Genomic DNA, 6,229 nt, shown 5'->3' with positions numbered 1-6,229 from the left:
CTGGGCAGGTGGGGGGGCGCCGGGTGTCGGGGGGCGCGTCGTGGGGTCGGTGGGGCGTGGGGGTTGGGGGTAGGCGGCATGGCGTGGGTTTCGCCAGGGCTGGTTTCGCCGGCGGCGAAGGGGTCAGGGTCAATTTGACAATGAAACGATTCATATGGGATTGGTAGATAAGATGAGAACACAAGGTCTTTTGCACCTTTTTCTGGAGGGTCAATGTCACTTTAATCTATGAAGTATCAATATTTGGACAATAAATAAGAGTTGGTAAATTTGTGCAACTACTATGTGAGCTGGAATTTCTAAAACAAACATACATACGCACCCTGCTAATTTAACTATTTATCCATCCCTACATATGCATCTTTGTAGGTACAGTCATGATGCAAACGTTTAAAAATCAAATGGTCAATTATTTCCCAAGAAAACCTATATAGTAGTGTGTCTACTGTTTGGAGAAGACACACCGAGTAGTTCAGAGTTCATACTTAGTAACCTTCAATTTCACTATCTAATGTAATTGAGAATCAACAAACTTATCAAGCGACTGACAAATCAGGATTTGGTAACTTTATTACCCCATTGAATTATACAATACTAGCTTGCTGGAGCTGACATGTTATCGATATATAATCCCCCTCTGCACATTCTCATCAATATGCAGCTATGCAAGCACACAAACAAACCCCCCAAAACACAAACCTGCAGTAATTGTCATGACATTTCAGGTGAAGAATAGTTTGCCACAAGGAACCCAACTCCACCAGCAGGATAATTGGATGAACCCTCAACGACCAAACCCAAAAAGTAAGGACATAGGAAAGGAGCCAAAAATAAAAATACATACTTTCTCGCCCTATGTGATGTCCTTCATGGTGGTGAGCCCCTTGGTGCGCTAGTCCTTGACCAGTCTCATGTCGTCCGCGTTTGGTCACGCATGTGTCGGTGTCGGTCGCCGCTGCCTCTCGTGCGCCTGCCGGTGGGAGGAGCCCGTCGGTATTCGATGCTTGTATTAAAATATATATGCATTTCATTGCTACACCTGCAATTATCTAGGATGAGATAACCCATAATTACTGACTATCTTTTGTTTTCTCATTCTCACTCCTAATTATTGACTACATCTACAACATCTTAGATACTTGTTTACAACAAAAGACAGTAGCTAAGATGCTTTGACTTGAGTCTATTTTTTAACATAGAAACACCCCTAATTAGTGACTGTCTTTTGTTGTCTTTACACATGTTCCCTTAATTTTAAGAGAGAGTTTCGTTGGTTTTTTCCCTGCCCGAGATAGACCTTTTGTAAGTGCATCTAGTGCCCCTTAGTGATTTTGGTGGTTTGAAGACTTATAGGTTAAGTATCTGATGTGTTTGTGAGTATACACAGGATCTATAAGTCATTGAGGAGTTTGAGATATTTGAAGAATATCGACCCCTAAAAATATATGTCTTCAGTTGAAGAAATTGGTCTGAAGCTGAAGAAATGAATCGCGAGGAATCTGCGATGAAATTGATATTCCTCATGAAGATACTAATATTGAGAAGTCCGGTGGTTCCTGAAGAAAATCATTCTGAAGAATTTGAAGCATGAAGATTTACACTTTCTGTTTTACTTTCTTCGCATTTGAGTAATAGGAACACCGTACTATTAAAGGGGGTCGAAGTTACACTATGAAATGAATTTCCTCATGATGCTCAACCCAAGCCTAATCCTATCAAAAGCCTCAAGTGAGGAATATGAGTGACATGAGGACTCTCACAGTTGAGGGTTCCGACCGTTTTGATAACCACGCCAAGTCACTGGTCTTATCCACTCCAACGGTCATATTATTTAAGGGCATTAGTGTCAAATCATGTCGGGATGCTCCCAGGCTATAAATAGCCACCCCCCACAACCACTAGCTGGCTGGCTACTCCGTTAGAAACTGACACTTGTCATAAGAGCAACCCAAATTCCTCAGAGCCTTCGAGAGTAAATCATCAGTGAGGAAATACCCCACCCACTGAAACCACAAACCAAACCTAGTGATTGAGCATCACTGAAGAAGTTGTTCCTGTGTGGGACTGAAGCCTTTTACCTTTGAGGACTGTGCATCCTCCAGACGGTTAGGCGTCATGGTCTAGAGCTTTCCAGTAGTCAATTATGGATCGCCGGTTGACCAAGTTTGTGAGGGTTTGTAAGTCTGCCCTGAAGACTTACCACGAGTGTTGGGCGAGGACTGTGTGTCCTTAGCTCAAGGAGAATATGGTAGGGACTGTGTGTCCCGGGACTGGGTGTCCTTTGGTTTCAATACCAAGCCGCTCCAAACCAGATGTACAACTGTCACAGCAGTTGGAACTGGGTCATCAACTACAGTCTTCACTGAGAAACGGGTTCTAATTCCTCAACTCTTTACTTTTCTTGTATTATGTGTTGATGACTTTCACTGTGACTGTTTGAAGAAATTGCTGAAGATTTTCTCTGAATTTCCTCAACCCCAAATTCTTCACGATAGTTAATCTTCATTTGTATTCTGCGTGCCTGCTTACTGTGCAATCTGTTTTCACATTCTTCACTCTGAAATACTGCTGTTGTGAACGTTTGCACGTGTGATCATTTACTGTTTCTGCTGTAAGTTAGTCATCAGTGAGGAATTTCCTCAAAAGGAATTTCCTCATGATGAAATTCTAAAAATCTCCTATTCACCCCCCTTTAGTTGATATAACGCACTTTCAATTGGTATCAGAGCAAGGTACTCCCTTGTTCTGTGTGATTTTGGTTTAACCACCTGGAGTTTTAGTTATGTCGACTGCAGGCATGTTTGAGGTGACTGCAGCATGTCCTACCTACGAAGGAAAGAACTTTCCCTTCTGGAAAAAAAAAATGCAAATGCATTTACAAGCTATTGATAATGATCTCTGGTGTATTGTGGAAAATGGTGTCCCCATTATGTCTGCCAGTGTCACTGCGGCTGATGTGAAGAAATTCAAGCAACTCGATTCTCAAGCAAAGAACATCATCTGTGGCCATCTGAGCCCAGGCCAGTTTGGAAGAGTAAGTGCTTTGGGCTCTGCAACACTGATCTGGGAGAGACTGTGCAAGGTAAATGAAGGAGTATCAACCCAGCGTGACTCTCGTGTTGATATTCTTCGCAATCTCTTCAATCGCTTCAAGAGACATGACAATGAAAGCTGCCAAGACACCTTTGATCGCCTCACTGACATATCAAATGAACTGCAAGCACTGGGAGCTCGAGACATCACTGATCATGAAGTTGTGAAGAAACTGCTGAGATCTTTGGATTCTTCATTTGATACTTTAGTTCTCATGATTCAAGAAAGACCAGATTACAAGATGCTTGATCCAGCTGATATACTAGAAAGGCTAAATACTCATGAATTCCAGCTAGAAGAAAAGAGAGATCTATATGGACCAAGCTATTCCAGACCACGTGCACTGGAGGCTAGAGAAATTTCCTCATCTGAAGACGAAGACACAGATGACAGCATTTGTGACCCTGAAGAATTTGGACAGGAGCTTGCAATGCTCGTGAGGAAATTCCAGAGATTTACACGACGTGGCCAGTTTGGTAAATCTTCAAGAAGAGACATGAGGAAATCAGAATCTTCATCTAAGGACTACAAGAAGCGAACCTGTCACAAGTGCAAGAAATCAGGTCATTACATTGCTGATTGTCCCCGTTGGGGAAAGGAATCAAAGAAGAAGAAATACAAGGATGACAGTTCTGATGACTCGAAGAAGAAGAAGAAGAAATCTTCAAAACCCTCATCTTCAAAGCTCTCATCGCACAAGAAGACTAGTTTCAGAAAGGCTCGGGCATTTATTGGCAAGGAAATGGACTCCGAGGCAGAATCAGCGGAATGTGATGAAGAAGAGGGATTTGATGAAGACTCAGAATCCGGACAGGCTAGTCTTGCACTAGCAACCACTTTCGTCAGCAAGTCAATCTTCAATCTTGAAGAAAATGATTGCACCATCCATACTGATGACTATGCTGATGACTTCGCTCCAACCTATTGCTTCATGGCAAAAGGATCAAAGGTATCACATAATGCCTCCTCCTCTGATTCAAGTGACTGTGAACCTAATGATTATAAGAAACCCAGTTACAGTAAACTTGCTATCATTGCCACTAAACAACAAACTGCTCTGGAAAAGCTTCAGAAACTGCTAGACAAAAGTGATGATCTGTTGAATGATGAAATGAACCTTACCCAAATCCTCACTGATGACATGAAAAGTCTTCAGTCTAGATTTGATAATCTTCAGGATCGTTATGATACACTCCTCACTGATCATGAGAAGCTTTCCTATGAATTTCTTCAAAGGAAGCTTGATCTTGAGAAGCTGAGGATGTCTCATGATGATCTTCGTATGGAAAATGATTCATTACTAGCTCAACAGATCAACGCTAGTCAAGTTGAATTTATTCCTCCTTGTCTTAAATGCATTGAACACGAAACTGCTAATTCCTCACCAGAATCATCAAATGCTACCATTGCTACAACTTCTTCAACCGCTCCTATTGTGTCTATTTCCTCACTTGAGGAAAACACAAATGTTACTGATGAAAATGCAGGGTTGAAGGAATTGTACGTGACAGGCATGTACAAAAGCCTCAAAGGACATCAAACCCTTTGTGATGTGCTCAAGAAGCAGATCTTGAACAGAAACCCAAGGAAAGAAGGAATTGCCTTTGAGAGGAAATTAAATGCTGATGGATCTTATTGGAAACCTGAGCAGTATCCCAAAACCTCATGGGTTGCTGCTACTGGGCCTCCTTTTAATCCATCTAATCTAACTGGCTTTTCATGTGAACTATCCTATTCCTCGGCTGAGTCACTTGATTCCAACTATAAACTGTTCAAAAATCAATTTGGTGAAGTATTTGCTCGATATGTTGGAACTAACTGCAGGAATGGCCCTCCTCTGAGGAAAATCTGGGTTCCCAAAAGCTGTCTTGAAAATCTTCAGGTGAATGTCCTCATGACACCACTACTGAAGAATCTGAACCCCAAATCAAATTCCTCAGGAGGACCAAAGTCTTCAAGAGGATCAAAATCCTCAACTGGTCAAAACTATGCTCGTACCCGTGCTTATGCGTCTAACATGCAGGGAAACTACAAGGAATATGAATATGAGTGTTACTCCTCAAATCATTATGTTCATAAATCCTCAAGCCAGTTCTCTGCATATTCATATGAGTACTTTAATTCCCCTACTGTTAAGAGAAGTGCATTAGCTTCAATGCCACCTTTCTCATATGGTGCTCGCAGGATGATGAACGCTTTGCCACCCCTTCAGATGTGGGTGGTGAAGAAATCAAACTAATCACTTCCGCAGGTCAGGTCTCCAGATGAAAATCATCATCTGAAGAATTTGCTGGAGACCTGAAGAAATGCTTGATAGGACGCAAGCTAATGATTGATGAAATAGAGATATTTCACTCGTCCTTACATTTCTGTTATGATGAAATTACTAATCTGATGAAATTAGTATCATTTTCTTCAAATCTGAAGCATATGAGATGGTAAGCAGCACTAATTCATCTGCAGGATGACAAACCCAAGAATACTGAGTGGGTTCTTGATAGTGGATGCACACATCACATGACTGGTGATAAAAGCTTACTGATGAATATGCCACTAACTCCATCACCTCTGAAGCAAATCACATATGCTGACAAAGGTAAAAGCAAGGTATTGGGACTTGGCAAAGTGGCTATTTCCAAGGATAGGCATATGGACAAAGTGATGCTTGTTGAATCCCTTGGTTTTAACCTTATGTCAGTCTCAATGCTTTGTGATCTTGATATGATTGTTATCTTTGGTAGATATAGATGTGTAGTCATCATGGAATCTGACAGATCCAAAGTCTTCGAAGGTGTAAGAAGAGGGGATTTGTACATTGTTGATTTCTCTACAGATCCTCAACCAGCCACTTGCTTACTAGCAAAAACCTCAGAAGGATGGCTGTGGCACCGAAGACTAGGTCATGCAGGCATGAGGAATTTGCACACGCTCGCGAAGAAGAAGCATGTCATCGGCATCGAATCAGTCAAATTCCTCAAGGATCATCTCTGCGGTGCTTGTGAATCTGGGAAAATGACCAGATCCAAGCATCCCTCTAAAACCATCATGACCACTACACGTCCATTCGAATTGCTTCATATGGATTTATTTGGACCTACTCACTATGCCACACTAACCAATGCAGCATCTCTATATG

This window comes from Hordeum vulgare, chromosome 2H (assembly GCF_904849725.1).
Source record: "Hordeum vulgare subsp. vulgare chromosome 2H, MorexV3_pseudomolecules_assembly, whole genome shotgun sequence".
Classification (NCBI taxonomy): domain Eukaryota; kingdom Viridiplantae; phylum Streptophyta; class Magnoliopsida; order Poales; family Poaceae; genus Hordeum; species Hordeum vulgare.
The sequence above is the reverse complement of the archived record's forward strand: the minus strand, read 5'-3'. Positions refer to the sequence as shown.